Consider the following 20375-nt stretch of genomic DNA (forward strand, 5'->3'; position numbering starts at 1 on the left):
GCCAGGTACATTCCTGACTAAGCCTTTGCCCCTCCAGACATCTGTTAGCGAACTCCTGTCCCGTCAAGTCTCTGCTTGTCCTCCCATAGGACTACCCTGACCACCCTCTTCATATTGCAACCTGCTCCCCACACTCACCAGCAGTCTTGGTTCCCTCCATCCTGCTCTTTCCTTTTTCCATCACCTTCTAACATACTTTACAATTTATTTCATTACACTCATTATTTATTGTACATTGTATTTCTCACCAATAGAGAGACAGCTCCAAGAGGGCAAAGAATCTTGTCTGTTTTCTTCATAGATACATGGACAGGGCTTTATATACAGTAGGTGCTCAATAAATTTGTGTTGGGTGTATATGCCTGTCTAAGCTTGTCTTAGTCGAAACAGAAAATGCATTTTTTAGTGTAGATTAAAGTTAAAAAGTTGCAAGCTAGTACAACAAAACATACAATTTGTATATATGTTTGGTGTGTGTGGAAAGGGTAAAAAGAATAGTGATGCAAAACAGGATGGTCACAGTTTATCCCGCAGACCTCCACGGTCCAGTATGGTAGCCACTGGCCACATACGGGCATTTAAATTTAATTTTTAAAATAAAAGTAATAATTCAGTGCTTCAGTCTCACTAGTCACATTTTAAGTGCTCAGTAGCCACATGTGGTTCGCAGCTACTATCTTGGGCACTGAAAATATAAAACATCTCCATCATCACCGAAGTTCCGCTGGGCAGTATTGCTGTAGATGATGAAGAGTGATCCAGGCATTTCAAGCTGGGGAACAGCAAGAGCACGTCAGTCTTCTATGAAAGCAACTGGCATCTACGGAAAGAATGAATTAAAGGGAGAAGTAGCTGGAAGCCTCAAAGAGGCCAATTACACATCTATTAAGATGGCAAAGAGGTGAGAAAGAAAGACCAAGCAGTAGGAGGCAGAGAAAGGTACAGATTTAAACAAATGATGGAGTCAGCACCATCAGGAGTGTCTGAGTTGAGAGCTGAGAGGGAAGGCAGGAGTGCCCAATGACTGAAGATGGGGACTGGCTAAACAGGCTCCTGGGGAGGAAAAGCTGCTTTTCATGGATGGACACCTGGCAGGTTAACTTAGATCTTTTGACCCAGGTTTTTGACACAGGAGACATTTCAAAAATGGTCAAATCAAAATGCAAAAAATGTGTTTTAAGACCATGGAATGCCTACAGTATGGCCAGATCCTCGTTCCTTCCTTAATAAGACCCACTGCACATATGAAATAGAGTGCAGGTCACAGACTGAGTAAGTAATGAAGGAAGAAGTGAGCAAGGTTGGGGAATGTGTGAAATTATTGGAATCATTTTTCAAGGTGGAAAAAGAAAGCTGAAATAGCCCATTTTTAAGCAATGTCAAAATGACTTCATTAAATGACTTTGTCAATATAGCATGTATATGATAGGGGGTGGATTGAGAGGATAATACACTCCGCTTTGGACCCATGAATTTGAGGTCCTTATGATTCCACTTGGTAAATGGCCTCCAGTTGCCTATGGTACCGAGGGAACAGGTATTGTTACCTTGATTCTAAAAGTAAGATGGTATCTCCATAAATTAGAAACCAAAATGTACTTGTTAGTCATGCATGGGGGAATGAGTTCCAGAACACACATGTTAAAAGTGATAATAAATACAGTCACTTTCTAGATTCTAGCTTATACTAAGCCAAGGTCAGTGGTTTATAGAAATACCAATGGTTATCTTAGCTGCCCTTTCCTAATGGATGGCAGAAGCCTTTTTAACAGTCGTTAGCATTCAATTCTGGTTGTGAGGAAGGCAGTGAGGGGGGGCACTAGTGATTTAAATCTAGCCTTTTTGATAACTGATTTAAATCATTTGATTTTAATCAAATCTGCCCTAGCTGAGAAGAGGAGCTCATAACAGCTTTTCTTTGTTTAACCCTAAAAAAAGATGAGATTATGTATTTGGAGGATAGAAACATTCATTCTGTGTGCAAAGTTAACTATTGATAAAAAGAAGGAGTAAAAACAGAATAAAAGACCCTCTTGTCCCTGACAACAGAGGAGATGCTGTCCTTTCTTGTCCCCTTTTCTCTTCCTTCTTTCCATTTCTCTCCATTTCTTACTCTCTCATTCTTTTTTTTCCCTTTCCTTATATTCCTCCTGGGAAGGAATACAGTTCCTTAACTAACCCTCATATGTAGACATGATTTCGTATTTGCAAAGTGCTTTTGTATCCATCATCTAAGATCTGTACATTCCCAGCTATGAGCAGAAGGGGAAACTGAAACACAAGGAGTTGATAACTTACAAGGTCTCACAGTAGCTGAGCAGCAGACAGATGATTCATGTCTGTGAACACCAGGGTCCAAGTTGGCCCTCAGTTATTCCTGCCTCCTGCTAGTCACGTACTTTGTGTAGCCCCCTCCTTAATACAACTGGATTGCTCCAAGAGCATGCAATACAATGATGGCGTATCACTTCCACCATTCGGTTATAAAAGAAATGGCAGCTTCCACCTTTGTCTCTGTCTCTGATCGTCACTTCAGAGGAAAGCAGTGACACAAGCCACTAGCCTCGGAGAGCCAAGTGATTAAGAACTGAGGGTTCCTGGAGCCAAGAAGGAACTACAAACTCCTGGCAACACATATGTGAGTAAGCCATCTTGGAATCAGATCCTCCCGGCAGCCCCACCTAACATGCTACCTACAGATTCTTGAGAGACCCTGAGCCAGAGCAAGCTAAGCTGCTCCCAGGTTCCTGACCCACAGCAGCAATGTGATGTGCTGTTTTAAGCTGCAAAGTTTACAGTAAACTGTTATACATCAGTAGGTAACTATTACTAGGTCTAAGTTTTCTATTGCCCCTACATCAAGCTACACCTGTGTTCAGAATACTACTTTGGATGCAAAGGTTCACAAAATATTCTATTAGGTGACATGCTCTAGAAAGACAGATAAGATTGACAATGTCTGCACATGTAATTTAAAATAATGCAGGTGTTTTGTTTGTATATTTGAGCATAAATAAATAAATGAATACACACACACACACACACACACATACATACATACTAAAAGGGCTTGTGCTAAAAATACACCATGTGCATGTTTGCATTTCTGAGTTCAATTGGAAACCTATAAGTTGTCTAAATTCATCCTGAAACAGAAGACCAGCAGAGAGGGAGAGGCTTGGTTGGATTCAGTGTTTTGCCGAAGGATCCTAGGGGGAATTACAGAGAGCTGAAGAATTTCTTCAAATCCCAGCAGCACATCTGGGATATTGATATTGAATACTAGGAAACGAGGAAACGTCTCGCTTGACTGCAGCTGTCACATTATCATGCATTACAGCGCAGCAGCCCAAATCAAAGAGATAGGCAAAACTCACCAAGGACAGCAGAGATGCATTTTTTCCCCTGTACATGTGGAAAGGCATCAGGAAAAGGAAGGCGGGTACAAATGCAAAAACATCTGCTCCCCAAACCCATTTGAAAAATATCTCTGCACAAATAAATGTGAATCATCTACAGTGTATAGCAGATAGAAGTACAGTGTGTTTAATTAAAGTCGGGGGTGGGGGGGAAGCACGCAATAGAGGAATCAGAGATTATGGAAATAAAATAATACTTAAGCCCATTTCACATAATGTTGTCCATTAGGTTGCCCTCTGCTTGGTAAGAAGATATGTAGAAAATCACCTTATCTATATCAAACTGCTCTGAAAGAATTCCAGATGAGTATGGTAGACTTGCTAATGATATTTACAGTCTATAGATTATTTAACAGAAGCCAAATTTGAGGGCAACAACATAATTTTCCCCTAAAAGAATAAATAAAGTATAGAGCTGTATTTTGGTTTCAAAGATATTGCAACTTCACTGATCTGCCTCATCAGCACTTAACAAGAAAGAGTAAAGGAAGGAATAAATTATTTTAGATAATAGGCAGTAACAATGCAATGGTTCAGGAATTGGGAGAAGTGCCATAAAATATATATTTATCAAAAAATATCAAATATTCTAAAGGCCTTTGAAAAAGTAGCTAGTGACTGACAATGTACAAAGGAACATAAGGTAAGATTTTTGTATTACAGATGAATTATTTTTGACCCAACCTGAAGACAAATTTGCCTATCTTCTCAGCATATACTTAAATCCCTTCAATTCATAACATCACTTAGCCTGAAGGATGGAACCTTTAAAAATTTTCACAAGTCATTTAAAGGTTTTTGCTAGATTTTTTTTTTGGCACAGCCAAAATGGGAAAACATTACTATTATGTAGTGCTGTGTTTGTTTATTTTAATGATAAAATAAAATAGCCTACTTAGGTATTACAGTGAATAATGTATAAAAGTGAATTAATTTCACACACTAGATAAAACACCAATAAATGTGTCACCAGACTGACTGACAGAAACTTAGATTGTGGAAACTGAATAATATCAATCAATATATTGTTGCTATCTCAGTAACATATTAACCAGAGCCCTTGTAAGAATAAATTATAAGGTTCTTTTAGGGCAGTCCAAACATGTTAGGGCTAGAAAACTGATATAAAATGTGCTTCTTGATAGAGAAATCCATGAAATCCCACAGTAAAAGCATCTAGAGCAATCTCTACTACTGTTCACTACTATATATAGAAGCTATATATCTAAAGCTCTATCCTAAAGGATAGAGATATAGCTCTTTAAGGTACTGTTATTTTGAAAAATAAACTCAAAATGTACAGAAAGTATTCACCAAATTGCATTTAAAAATGCCGCTTTTTATCTTATATTGTTCTATGAGGTAGCAAAGAGCCTCTAACATTGATAAGGAAACACACCTAAATAAATAAATAAAGTGCCAAATGATGGGCTATGCTAACAACTAGGTCACCTTTAGTTTTCTGATAGAAACAAATCATGTTAGGTCTTTTAGAATCACCTATACACACTTTTGGTAGCCTTAGTGAAAAACAGTATAAATCAATGGATGGTTTATGAACATATCAATAAGGGGAGAAGTAGGAAAGTAATATTTTAAACTTTTTGCAAATGTATTTAAGTATATAAGAATGAACAGTATTCTACAATAAGGACTATTGAAGGCTAGAAGACCATTTGACCTTTAATATTAATACCAAATGTTCTTCAGCAGGCTGCCAATATAAATTAGAGAATGGTCCCACTAACCTACAGTTGTCCTTATTTAGCAATATACCAGAGTAAGTGAATATTGCACAGCATGGAATATGTATTAGTCATCAAAGTACTTGTGACTATGAAATAGAAATACAGATTTAAATCCCTCCAATGAATATTTATTTTTCAAAACCTCCATAAATATCTATAGGTCCTGATTTTGGCTGTATTAATTTAAAAGTCATAATTTATCATATCAAATAATCAAGGGCTTGATAATTTAAGGCTTTAAACAAGAGTGACATTCATATAATAGATTTATCTAGGATCCTAAAACAGAGGCCCTGATCTCTGGTTGAGAAATTCAAGTTTCATAAATCTAGAGTTGAAATAACCAGAAAGGCAAAATGAATATAATTTATTTCCTAAAAAATAAGGAATAACAAGAGTTACTTGTATTGGTAAACTAGAACACCTCTAGAACCTGAAAGAGCTCTCTGAATAATCAAATAAGAATTTCAATCCAAATAATGTTCAGAATATTTAAATGTTAAATATTTTCTTTTATTCTAATTTAGAGAATTCAATAACTTATGTAAGATATTTATGTAATCTCCTGGCTACCATAATGTTAGATTAACTGCAACATTCCATTTCCCAACTATTTGAGATCAACTAAAATCTGCCGTATTCCTTAATATTAGTCCATATTCAAGGGATTTAAAAGCACACAAAATCTGATTATGCTATAAAATAAATTCATGTTGCAAATGAAGGTAAATCCTAATTTGATTGTGCTATGGCCAAGAGATATACTCCCAACTCTCTTAACAATAGCTGTAATGTGTAGTCATACAAAAACCTAATTTAGGCATGAATTCCAAACTCTTTCACCCTCACTTCATCTTCCAGAGTTATCAAATAGATAGATTACTTGATGTTGAGTTGTTTATTCTGTTCCAACACAGTTCTCATAAGTAGTGAAAGAGCCTAAAAGGAATCTTGATACTATGAAAAAGTCCATGTAAGCTACATATGATGTTGCAAAGAGTCCTTTTGGCATTAGCACACATTATGAAGGGCACCTCCCAATCCATGGGATTCTATCTTGTTTGTCAAATGTCCCACTATCCTACAGACTCCGTGGAACTGTCTCACATACCACCACATTTGTGAAGCTCCATCTTATCCATTGTATATGTCATTTCTCTCTTGACGATCTTACATGTATCAAAAGCTGAGTCACCCCACTGTGCTTTGTGTTTAAGATATTTGTGTATTTACCTTCTGCTCTCTGTTAGACTGTAAGGTCCTTGAGAGAGGAGAATATGACTTCCCATATTTGCATTTATTCCTTTTTGTTATCTGGAACAGTACAGACTCTCAGAAAATAAATTTAACAAAATCTTTCTTCAAGAGGATGGCAACTGGGCTCAGAACTCTCAAACTAAATTTGTGTAAAATATTTCCTGCTGGACTTACATGGACTACCAGACTCCCTACTCTATAATGGAATTCTCTCCTTTTTGGCTCCATTAATATGACAATTATAATTTATGTATCTGCAACTATTCATCTATGCACCATATTTTTTTTATTCTTCAGCATTTCTTTATCAAGTTTTAATACATTAAGCCTTTAAATAAAATACCTGAGCAACCTTATGATGTAGTGTAAATCGTAGGATCATTAAGTCCAGTTCTCTATAAATATAAAAAGTCCTTAAGAAATATCTAGATAATAATCACTTTCAAAATTTTTGAAGCTTAAATCATACCAAACTGCCATCCTATCATCATTCCCTCTGGATAATATTGTTTTCTATATAGGGATTATTTAGAGGATGCAAAATCAAACAATTCTGAGTTTGCTGGTCTAAGTATCATGCAGCAGCAAAGAAGTTCTGATATTTACTAACAGGAAACATTAGAAATGGAAGATGTTTAAATCTACCAAACCATTCTGAACCATCTCTAATAGAGAGTAGCTTTGTGTTACATTCTAAAACTAGTTTATCAAATCATCTAAAAGTTGCAACTTTTTTTGCTCATCCATTCTTTAACAGATGTTTATTAAGTACCTAAGTACCTACACTATGTTATGTCTTGCTTCTGGGGGCTGCAATTCAGCAGTTAATACAACAGTCTGTGCCCTCTTGAAGTTTACAGGTAGCTATATACATTTAATCTACAATACTGGCTCCTACTGGTGCTCCACAATCTACTAATCATACATAAACACAGCTATTTTAGTCACAGAACTTTCATTGATATAAATTTACACTTTACGTGCAATGAGCTATGAATGATAGCTTCTAGGTTCTAGTTTCATTTCTGAAGTATAATTCCTGCCTCTGAAAATTACATAATAATTCATAGCCTCAGTTTCACATGTACAGTTAGATGAGTAAGTTCCATTCTTCTTTCCTTACAGGGTTATGGAGCTTAATAAAAAGATCTTATAAAGTGTTTATGAGGCTTAATAAAAAAGATCTTATAAAGTGAAAAAATATGTATACACATGTATGACATAGTATTAATTTTACATGTATCAATTTAATACTAATTCAGTCCTACAATATTGTAATAAAATGCTGCTGTTATCTACATAACAGAGCATATAGGTATCTATAAGAAACATACCTTTCAAGTTTCTCTGCTTTTAATGACTGCATTCCTTTATTCACACATATTATCACCAATAGTCTGGTAGCAATCACTGCATAGGTTCATCTTCCCTAAAGCTTTCCTCAAGAAACCCGAGTGCAAGTATAATGGAATGCATTTCAGGTTTGTTGTGATGGGTATGACAAAGAACTCCTGGAGCCATCTCTGAACTCACTAAACAGAACTGACTCAGGGTAACCCCGGAGGTGCTTTAACATTGTCAAGCTAGAGGAGACCAAAAGTGTCCAGTTTGGGAAATGTAAGTACTAAACATGTCACCCCAGTGAAAAAGAAAAGAAAGGAAGGCATTTCATGGAAGGGTAGCAAAGGAGAAGGAAAAGAGTGTTACCTTGCAAACTCTTAATACCATTAATACTAACAAAGATGAAATTTTTTTTATCTCTTCCCAGAAAAGAAATTCAACAGCTGATTAAGCTCAAAGACTGAGAAACCACCTGAAATCTCTGCTTTCCCAACTTATGCCTTCGTCAATAAAAATGGTGCAGAACTACATCCAGCTTCAATTAACACTTAACCTTTATTCCTTTATGTTCATATGTATTTTGCAATGAATATCTTTCACTCTTATCTGTTCCCCACAGAGAAATCCTCCTTTCTTAATTCCACTTCAATGTTCATTCCCCTCAGCACACACATATAGTTTTGGCTTGTTTTGTTTTTCAAGCTGGGATGCAACTCTAATCAATCCAAAGAAGATTACCCCAGAATCAAAAGAAAATTTTTGTTTGCCAGTAAAGAATTCATACTTTTTCCCAGGCTGAAAAAGAAAAGGATTCTATTAGAAATTAAAAATATAGTACTGCACAATAATTTTTTTATTGAGGATGGTAAATAAACAACAATATCCATGAGTTTTCAGTCAACTTGATGGACTGTAGTAAGGGTCACCCATTATACCTGGCTGCTAGTGTTGTCTCTTCCACTATGGGTCATGTTGCTTGACCTCTCCTAAATCTTAATTTCAACCCTTAATGGTATCACCACAGTTCTTTGCACACTACAGACAATGAAAAAAATTGAGAAAGGAAGAAAGGGCATGAGAGGAGAGGGGAAGAGAGAATAATCTAACTGAGATAATTCTGAGACATAGACCACATTCACATAACATTTATTACAGTATATTGTTACAATTGTTCTATTTTATTTATTATTAATTTCATAATGTGCCTAATTTATAAATTAAATTTGATCACAGGCATATATGTATAAGAAAAAGCACAGCATATATAGGATTTAGTGCCATGGGTGGTTTCAGCATCCACACATAAGGGGGTCTACTATAATTGCAAAGAGTTTAGGTGCCTAAGGGAAGTTGGGATTTGCCTGAAAACTGTCATACCCTGCCAGCAAAAGGTTCTCAAAAGTAGCGATTATTTCCAGTAGCAAATTCTAGCTTCTCCTTTCTAGGTGAATTTGTAGGTCCTAAGGACATTCACCTTTATTCAAAAAAGGTCCTGGTAACTCAGAGCTGACATTTAACAGGTATATAATCTTGGGGAAATTACTTAATCTCTTTCAGATTCACTTTCCTTATCCATAAAATGGAGATAATAATTATACTTACTTCATATGACAGTTAAGAAGACTAGAGAAGGCATGTAAAACAATTAACATATAGTGGGCATTCAGCCCAGACTATTATTTTTACTTATGAATAGGTATATGCACCTGCAAAGTGTTTGTGAAAAACTCCCTTCTATTCTCTGATCTGAGCAAATGCATAGCTTAGATAACATGAATAATAACATATACCATGATTATTAGGTTTATCCTACAGTTTAATTATGTGAAGGAATAAACAGCTTATAATGAATACTAAAATCAAATGTAATTAGTTTTGTCAATGAAAAAAATTTCAACTGGAAGATCTTTGACAGTCTCTTCAATAATCTACTTTTTTCAGATCCTGCTAGCAATTATATCTTAGAACATTTTACTTTTAACCTTTGAGTTCTTTATACTGTAAAAATTTGAAACCATTTTGATAGGCCTATTCATAATAGCTTTTTTTTTTGGCAGAAAAAGGAGAAAAAAGCCTACTGCTAAAAGCCCATTTATTGACAAAAAATATTCTAAAATCATATACTAAATGTTTGTTCTTTTAGTATTTACTGTATTTTTTTCTTCTTATGTTTGAAATCCACCATTTCTCTTACTAGTACAAAACTCCAGGCACTTTAAAACCAACTATCCTGAGTGGAGAAAAACACACAGTATGAACTTTCTTTAAATCAAAATACTCTACTAGTCCTTCTACTTCTTTCTAATTCCATAGATTCTGCACAGTGGCAACTTGCAGTTTGTTGGAGAAATAAGACTGACCGAGAAATGACTCTTGGTCACCAGAAGCTTGACATCTGGTAGAGAAAACTGACAGGTAAGCCTATAAAAATAAGTTGTGCTTGTCAATGAGACGTTTTAGCATCTGCTTAATCTTATAACATCCTGGACTTCCAACTTTGAAAGGGAATCCTGATGACTATAACCAATTAGAAACTTGTTTTCTGGTTCTGGTATAACAGAAGGAACAGAAGGGGAGCCTCAAATGGGACAATATTACTCTTTTAGAAACTTCCACTGAAATTCTGTATATTTAATGAGACCTGTGCTCATCATATCCAAGTTATGGCATCAGATCTGCACCCTACAGGTACCTAGAATAAGAGGAGCAAAAGAAAAAAAGTAGCTAAGATCACCTTCCTCCCAAGCTTAGACCTATTCAATTTCACAATTTCAAGAGGTTGGTATGGTTCAAATTATGGTGGGGAAATTAAAGCTCAGAAGAAAGGCTGACAATTTGAAGTTGAAAAAGCAATACAGAGTTGAGATTAAAATTTGTATTTTCCTCCACTTGAAAATTCAGGCCAGGTGTTTTTTCTCAAAAAATTACATATCCTTAAAGGCAGCATAAACATCAGAATAATCCAACTCCTATATCAAAGATGAAAATCTTATGCTAGTCATTTTTAACAATAATCATGCTAAGAGAGCCGGTGGCTCATCAATTTTGGAAAAGGATTATACCCTCGATTGTAGTATAAAACAAATGAAATATAAATAGACAGAGACAGAGAAGGAAAATCTTCTGGCTGTCAGTGCTACAACTGCATGCACTTTTTATGGTATGTTAGGAGATAACTGGACATTTTTAACATGCACATAAATATCACACTTATATTTCCAAAGATTCATAAAATGCTGACACCACCACCAGCAAGTTGGTTTAAAATTAAACTACAAACGTGATTTTTTAAAAAGACACAACCTATATTCCTGCATAATGAACAGATTCAAACATAGTCTCAATAGAGCACTTGAAGAGATTGAGGTTGTACCTGCCAAACTCAAACAAAATCATCTTATCCCTTTTGACATTAGCGAATGGGAGTCCTGTAGTTTAAAGAGTGCACGCTCTGAAATTACCTGTAAACATCAAGCAAGTCTTGACAAAGCCTTCCTGAAATTAATTGTACACATTTAATGCAATCCGATATTTTAATTTCACATTTTGGCTGGCATGAGAGATGGTATGATCACTCCTCTGTAACTAACGCGCTGAGACTTCTTTACACATTCCATTTGATTAAAAGGTTTTTGATAAGAGATATTTAGATTACTATTAAAAACATATTTTAAAAACCACTTTGCTCACATAAGTATTCAAACATGCTCCCTCCTTTTGGCTGCTATGCTGTACTGAGATTTACTATAACGGTGCCAGAAATATATTTGCACTGATATAACGTAGTAGATGGAAATAAAAACTTAATTCTGTCACAGGAGTAACTAGGACAACTAAAATTCAGGAACACCCAGGAATTGCCTTTGTTCCATCACAATTATAGTGGCAAAAAATATTTATGTTAAGGGAATAGCTACTGACACTGAAAAGAAGTGGGAAGGTTTTAAAAATGAAAATAGAAGCTGTGAGCATTCACAGACTACAGTTTATTTGAAGATATGAACCACTGCACCTACCCAGTCAGTACTAATGTACACTATAATCACTATAATCAAACAAACAAAGCAACTACATATTAGGAGACAGCTGAACTATTATTTAGAAAGTTTAACGAGGTTTCTGTAAGGGTAATTTTATTTGCAAGTGGTTAATGAATTTAGAAGAACTTTTTTTTTTAAGGACTTCTGCTTTTTAACATGGATTTGGTCAGAGCTCAGCTTGTTTCTTTATTATCCCCCTTTTAAACATGTTTATGAAATAAAACACAAAAATACAGCCCTTTGGAACTTGATCTAATAATTCCAACTAGTATGTTCTACTACTTAGTTGAAATTGTTTTACAACCAGTCTTTCCATTCCACCTTAGAGGTGTACCTCCCTTTATAAAAATGGAAGGGGGCAGGAGTGCTGTGGGGATACAAGGAAGCAATACAGGTCTGAGAGGAATCTGTAGTCTACTAAATATTCTAGTTTACTCAACTATATAAAGGTGTACATAAACTGACAGCTAAATTTTAAATAGTGCTTCAGGACACATTTGCTCAAAAAATGAAAATCAAATGTACTCTGTATGAAAAGGTGAAAGTACTCAATTGCTTTCCCTCTGCCCTTTATCTTGGACAGTAGTTTAAACCCACCAGCAGCATCATTTGGGACTTGGAAGTACAAAAGAGTCAAGTAAAGGATGTCACCCTACAGCTAGAAATGAGGTTTTTTTATTTGTATGGAAAAGGTGTGTGAGCTAACTAACCAAGAGCAGCCACTGTCCTGCTCCCTACACCTCTCCTCACCATAATCCTCCTCTTTGCAGAGCAGCTATCACCATCTTTTGTCAAGGTAAGCACTTTTCAAAAAGCACAAAAACAATTCCACATTCACTCACTCTAAAATGACTGTAATAAAACACCAAATACACACAAAGTTTACATGCCAGTAGAATTTTTTAAACATATACTATTTGGGTTTTTTTTCATTCATGGAGACAAAACATAAAGAATATAACTATACAAACCCTTTATAGGCTACAATAAATCCCAGACACTCAATAAATTTGTTAACCAGCTGGTCCACTGTATTAATGTAAAGCCAACTTAGTTATATAAATAAACTAGTAGACTCAATTCAAAATAACAATCAAAGTAATATATTTGGACTTTGTAAAGTATTACTGACATTTTGTGAATATGAAAGGTTTGAAATGTTCTAGACCAATGTTTCTCATAGGACCATCTGCATCAGATTCAAATGGGATGCTTATAAAAATATAGACTCCTGGGACCCAGACTGGACTTACTGATTCAGACTCTCTAGATGTAGAGCCTTAGACTTTGCATTTTCACAGAACTCACCAGACACTTCATATGTAAGTAAGTGTCACTGACTCAGACATTAGCAGAATGTTTGCTCTTCATAATCACAAAGAGATGAAGTAACACTAAGGGGTGGAACGGATGTGTCCAAATGGCCAGATGAGGAACAGGAGCCACTGGCTATAGAACAAAAGAATGAAAGGAGAGGCAGAGACCATAGTCTATGAGCCTAAGGAGGATCCAAACTGAAATGTCCAAGGTCACCAACTAGATGTTACCCCATTTGGACTTGAAACCAGATGTCCTGACTGGTTGATGCCCATCCCAGTGTCCCAAACTCCATCTGTCTCTACATAATTAACTTTGAGAACACTAGTTTAAATTTTACACTTTACCTTTTCAAAATATCTGTATATTTAAATTACTGAAACAATACCACTATTTTGTGTTTATACAATACTTTATCATCCAAACAACATTTTCATGTTTTTTATAATTCCGGGACATAGCAGTGTAAGATAGTCAGGGTAGGTGTTAGCATCTCCATCTTACAAGTGGGAAAACTGACTTTTCCAGAGGTTTAGTGACTTATGGTCCTAAAACTGGAGTCAGTAATCCAGTCAAATCCATCTCTCTCATAGTCAAGTCTTCCTTCCATTTACACCTCCCAGAAATTGATATGAACTCTCAGATCAACCAATGACTTCTTAAAGACTGAGTTCTCAAGGATCTCTTCCTGAAACAGATGTTACTCTCCACAGCCGGGGTCTCTGTGTACATACATGAAACTCTGGGTGGTGACTATGCATTATCTCAATGGATTTCTATATAATAGCTTGGGGAAGGTTCGATGTGTGCTCAAATCCAGCAGATAAAACAGTGTCGTCAAGAAGCAGTGTTCATTGTATTATCATTTTCAGCCTGATAATTTGATCTGACAGGTGTGAGGCACAAGCTACAAGTCTGTCCTTAAAACAATAATTCTAAGCCTTTATTCTTCGCCAGGAATATCAAGGTCATTGTCTGGATCAAACCTAAAAGGGAGCTTCCATCAACACATGTCATAATAGATAAGCGCCGATTTGACATGCTCTTGCAGAACTATCACCTGCTACCAGAGCTGCTCTGACAGCTGTGTATAAGACAATGTGGGCCAATTCCTCAGTCCTCTGGGTCCCAAGAGTTCCCCTAATGTGTCTGACAAGCATATGCCTTACTGCCATGCACAGGGTGTTTATGACTATAGAGTTGTTTGTGTAACAGCTCAATTAATCAGCGTTGATAGTCATGTTTTTATAGTTGATGGAAAGCCAGAATTGTATAACTCTACTGAATGACTACCTCCCTTGCCATAGTATGATGACTTTGAAAAGAAAAATGTAGACTACTGCAAACATACACACACACAAACAAAACCTGGCCAGTATTTAAGTCACAGACCCATCTCCTTGGCTTTGGCATGATGTTATCTTTGCCGTGCAGGGCCTCCTCCCTCTTGCCTAACCAAGGCCTGCTTCCTTTGAAAGACTCAACTTCATTTTGCAAGTATCACTCTGGGTCACAGGCTCCCCTGCTTCCAGGGCTGAGGCAGGTATTTTAAAGAGGGACTCAGAGCGGATGGGGGTCAGATGGACTGAAGAGCTCAGATTACCTTATTTTACTCAAAACCCACTCCTCAGTTCCAGAAGACGATTGCCATAGGGACCTGTTCTCAGGGTTACCAGGTGTTTGGTATTTCAAGAGAAGTAGGAATTTCAGTTTTTATTTGCCATCCTCCATTTCTCAAAGTTTGGCTGCTGTTTTAATTTTGATTCTCCTAAAATTAGAGCTTGAGACAAGGACTCGAAGTTAGTTTATTTGGGAAATGACTACAAGAAGCAGGGGAGAAGTGAGGCACGGAAACTGTAAAACCCAGCCAAGGGGGTGTTAGTGAGGCCCCAGAGCTCAGAGATGTGCCGTGGAATGGCTCCCAGAATCTTTCCTGTGCATGACCGAAAGCAGGGACATTCATTCCCCATCTCCTGTCCTCTATTGGCTAAGTGTTGCTCCCGGGGAAAATAACTCCCTTACATTTCCCAACTGCATCTGCCAAAGTGACAAGCGGCTTCCCCAGTTTGTGAGAAAGACAGCCAAACTGACCAGACCGGTGACGTGTTGTCAGCATTCATGGAATCACAGCTGTGACTGACATCGGAGATGACAGAGGGGATGGGACTTAGGGCACCGAGAGCACCTACCACAGCAACTAACACAACTGTAAAAATGGTGCAGGTCAGACAGCTCGTGGGCACAGGCCTGATCTGGCTCACATCATCATCTGCTATACACCTTGAGGAATGCTTTCCCTGACTACCTCCCGGAGCAAAGCCCCTTACAGCGAGGCTCCTCTACCCACCGTGTCAGCACTCACACCACTAAACGGCACCATGTATGGTCATGTCAGTGTGAGCACCCTGAGGAGAGACCCTGTACCCTCTTCATTATTCCAGGACCTGGTTTAAGAGAGGTGTTCAATAAAAATCTACTGATTGAATTAGTTGACAGAATAGGCCCATTTGCATTTGTGCAATGGTATAAACAAATAGAGTATATTTTTAAATAAATCTTTATTAGCTACAAACTATAACCCAAGCCTAATCAGGAGAAACAGTCCCAAACTCAGTAAGAAACAAAACAATAATTTCTCCACTCCTGCTCCAAAGGGCCTTATGACTCAAAAATGTGAATCACTGACAAAGATGAACTTTGTTTCCTAAAAAGGCCATACTACCTCAATTATTAAAATCATATGTTCTCCCCTCCTACACTGCTGGTGGGAATGTAAACTAGTTCAACCATTGTGGAAAGCAATATGGAGGTTCCTCAAAAAACTAAAAATAGAAATACCATTTGTCCTGGGAATCCCACTCCTTGGAATTTAGCCAAAGAATACAACTTCTCAGATTCAAAAAGACTTATGCACCCCTATGTTTATCACAGTACTTTTTACAATAGCCAAGATATGGAAGTAACCTAAGTGTCCATCAGTAGATGAATGGATAAAGAAGATGTGGTACATACACACAATGGAATACTATTTGGCCATAAGAATGAAACAAATCCTACCATTTGCAACAACATGGATGGAGCTGAAGGACATTATGCTCAGTGAAATAAGCCAGGCGGAGAAAGACAAATGCCAAACAATTTCCCTCATTTATGGAGTATAACAACAAAGCAAAACTGAAGGAACAAAATAGCAGCAAACTCACAGACTCCAAGAAGGGACTAGTGGTTACCAAAGGGGAGGGGTGTGGGAGGGTGAATGGGGAGGGAGGGAGAAGGAGACTGAGGGGTATTATGTTTAGTACACATGGTGTGGGGGATCACGGGGAGAACAGTGTATCACAGAGAAGGCACAAAATGGATCTGTGGCATCTTACTACATGGATGGACAGTGACTGCATTGGGGTATGGGTGGGGACTTGATAATATGGGTGAATGTAGTAACCACATTGTTTTTCCATGTGAAACCTTCATAAGAGGTTTCATACATATCAATCATACCTTAATAAAAAATATATATATATGTTCACAACATATGGATGTTTTTGCATTAAAAAAGTTTGGAAAAAATTTTCTTTGTCCCCAAAAATGCAAAACTCATAATTTAATTTCATCATCTCCCATCACTAAAAATGAATATTCTTTATATGAGAATTAGAAATTCACCTTCTTTCCCATACAAACTCTAACTTGATATTTGACCTTTCTCTAAGGTTCACAGAATTTCCCTTTAAAAAGATATCCTGTCTGGCTTGGATGTGAAGAGAGGACCCTGAGTGGCAGATGTGCACAGGGAAGCTTCGGGGAAATCAACACCGGCAGGGGATTCTGGAACATTCCATAAAGACAGAGGATCTCTTTATACCAACTGAGCAGGTATCTCAACATACAAAGCAGAATATGCTGAATGTTCCTATCCTACTTTCTATGTATGGTGCCAAGAAAACAGAGAAATTAAGTATTCACTAGAGAAAGCCTAATACACAATGAAAATATGCTCAATAGACTCATCCTTGGAAAACGTATGGAAAGGTATCCTGTGTTGCAGACCTGCTGCACCATTTCTAGCAATAGTGTGTATGTGTGTGCATGTGTGTGTGTGTGTGTGCGTGCACCCATGAAAAATTTTTAAAGTCTATATAAATGGGTGCTTAGAGAAAACAACCTAAGTAACTTGTTCTTGGGTAAAAATCATCATTTACAGAATTCCATGTAATCACTTTGAAAAATTAAGAAGCTTCTCCTTTGGTAAATGTATGCCCATCACTCCCTACATATTATTTTATTAGAAAGATAACTTCTGTTGATGATAAAACTCCCTGATAGATTCTGAAAGGTACATGTACAACTCCTTGAGATCGACTGAGAGAGGCACAGGGTAGAAAAAATGTGAAGAGAGTTCAATAAAGCAGCTTCACTCTAATCTTCTGGGCTTTAGGCTATGTTGACCTTTAACCTGTTGTTAAAGGAACTAGCCAACTCCATGATTGCAAGGTGGTAAATGTTATAAACTCCTGGAAAGGCTGGATGGGGCTAGAAGGCAATAAAATATACAAATCCTTTTTTTTTCCTAATTATGATCTTGGAATTACCTCAAAAACATTGTTTAAAAATATATAGTTGTGTGCACCGTCAAGAAAACAAAATATTGAGTAGTAACTAAGACAGCGTGGTGCAGACCCAGTCCTGTCAAAATAATCTAATCTTCCCTGATGGAGTGACTAGCCCAGTAGATAAAAGGGAAGAGGCAAGAGACAATTTATATTTGGATTTTAGCAAAGCTTTTGATTCTGTTTCTCATGACATAATCATCAATAAACTGAAAAAATCGGATCCACACTGCATAGCTATGAAATAGCAGGAAGGTCATGCCTGGCGAGGATCTATCGATGGGAGAGTGTCAGCCTCAGAGGAAGCATAACAAATGGGGTTGCACTGTGGTCAATTCTGGGCAGTGCTCTAGAGGACTTTTCCATTAAAGACCCGGGGTGTGGAATAATTAGTGCCACCATTAAATCTGCATATGAGACCAGACTAGAAAGAAGGGTTGGAAAAGGGAGGAGAGGAGGGAGGAGGGAGTCCCCAGCTTCTGAGGAAAGGAGAATCAGAATGCAAAATGACCTTGAAGGCTTGAAAAAGTAGCCACAAACAGAACGTATTTCAGGAAACAAGTACAATGTGTGCTAGTCCCTCTCCTAGTATTTTCAGCCCAAGGGCTGTGATGCCTGTTCTCAGTTAAAGGGCCAGTTTAACTCATTTAGTAAACATACAAGAGATGCCGCCCTGAGTTCCAGGGATATTTTATTAAGCAAGACAGGTTCTGGTTCCTAATGGTGCAGAAGTGACCCACTTATTGAGGAAGAAATTTAAAAGGAAATGACAATAGCTCTCTGCTGTCACCTTTTTTCCCTCCTCTCCCAGGCTGAGTTAGCTACTTCTTTTAAGATGCCTTCATATTTCTCTCAGCCTTCCTCCGTCACAGAATATTGTCATGTAATCAGATTTATTTGCCCTCTAAACCGCAGATCTCTGAGAGGCATGGGCCACAGGTCACACACCTGACACATAATGGACATCCAACAGATGGCTATTGATATGGAGCCGAAAACAAACCTGCAAAGTGAGCTCCGTGCAAGTCTAAACCAAAAATCAAGGGGCGCTGTTCTGAAACTCAGGGGTTAATTCCCTCAGTATAGCCAGAACATCAAGGTTAAAAATGTAGAGCAGGGCATCGCCTGCATGTGTGGTGACTGCATAGGCAGGTAAGTGGGGAAGGACTCCGCAGAGAGAGAGAGAGAGGGCAGAGGCCAGAATAAGCAGGGTGTTGGGAGAGACGGCTCTAGGCAGGGAAAGGGAGGAGGGGGACAAGATAGGGAAGAAGTAAGGGAACCAGGAGCACCAAGAGGCTGACAACCTGAGGCTGGGCCAAAAGGAATGGACTGCAAGGAATGAGACCAGCAGCGCCAGAGACAGCAAAGAAAGTAAGGAGCACCCGCGTAGGCAACCTCAGATGACACAAAGAGGTCAAGTATGGTGACAACAGAAGACAGACATCCAAGGACAGGGATAAGAAAAGGGCATGGGTTTGGAGAGCACAAAACCAACTGCGGCACAGAGTATACAATGGCCCAAGTGAGTATAAATAATGAAGATGAGTAAAAAGAACAGTCCTTAACTGGAAGAATGGTGTCCATACATACATACATACCTACACAGCACCAATTATACAACTAGCGAGAGCATATGCTGAGTCTACAAAAATAATGAAGACGAATTAGAAGATAAATTCTTCACCTTATAGAACAGGAGGACCTCCATGATTGTGAACTAAAAATTCTGTTTAAATGTGCATCTCTGTAGTGTTCTGGGGGCAGTGTTCATTTCTTATTATGCAGATAGCAATTTACAGCAAATGCATCAATTCTGTCTGAAATAACCTCTTCTTATTTAATAAATTCTGTTCTCAAATGTGGCCACATCTGTTTCAGCTTTCTTGTAGCTTCAATTCTGGAGGTGTTTGGGAACTGGCATACCCCACAGTTACAGGTGACATCACTTTACAGGATTTGGCTTTTTCTTTCCATTTTCTGTTCACTTTCACTGGGAGAAGGTGCAGTGAGGGAGCAATGTGGAAAGAAGAGACGGAGTGGACCGCCGGTCTGAAGACTCCACATCTGATATCTGTTTTGTAGTCTTACACCAAGTTTCCTCTGCTTCTACTGTTACAGACTTGACTGGCTTTTAATCACAGAGAATGACATGCTACTGAAACATGTATTTTCCAAAATAAATCACACAATCCAAAATACACAATAAAACATATTTGAGAAAAGACAGACTCAGTCAATGTGACCTGATCTCTTTTAATAGCTTAACTGTCAGGGGCACTTCAGATAACTCAGATAAAAGGACTGGTTTAGAAATTGAAAATGAACATCAGAAGTTGTTATAAAAATTTGAATTCTAATATTTACTCATCAATCTAAAACAATAACTCTAATATAATCACCTCATATTATATATGAAATTTGTTTTGATCAGGGATCAAAGTTAGAAGCTATGAGTTGCAGTACTCAAAATATTCCTATCAGGGTGGGATTATGTGGAGTTTTAGTCCCCTCACCAGAACACAAAATTACTCTTAACAACTTCTAAGTCACTGTATTACTGGCATCAGCAATGTTGATACAATTCTTTAGTTAAAGCCATTAAGTCTATTTTGGAGTATCCATTCCAAGGACCTAAACCAAGAGGCG

The 20375-nt window shown here is 37.5% G+C and overlaps 1 protein-coding gene across 26 annotated transcripts in view; it reads right to left on the reverse strand.

Moving 5' to 3' along the window:
• The window catches only part of PTPRD (protein tyrosine phosphatase receptor type D), a 1529902-nt gene that overhangs the window by 438849 nt on the left and 1070678 nt on the right, over positions 1-20375 (reverse strand). The gene's annotated exons all lie outside the window — the stretch shown is intronic.

The sequence above is a fragment of the Manis pentadactyla genome, chromosome 3 (assembly GCF_030020395.1).
Source record: "Manis pentadactyla isolate mManPen7 chromosome 3, mManPen7.hap1, whole genome shotgun sequence".
NCBI lineage: Eukaryota > Metazoa > Chordata > Mammalia > Pholidota > Manidae > Manis > Manis pentadactyla.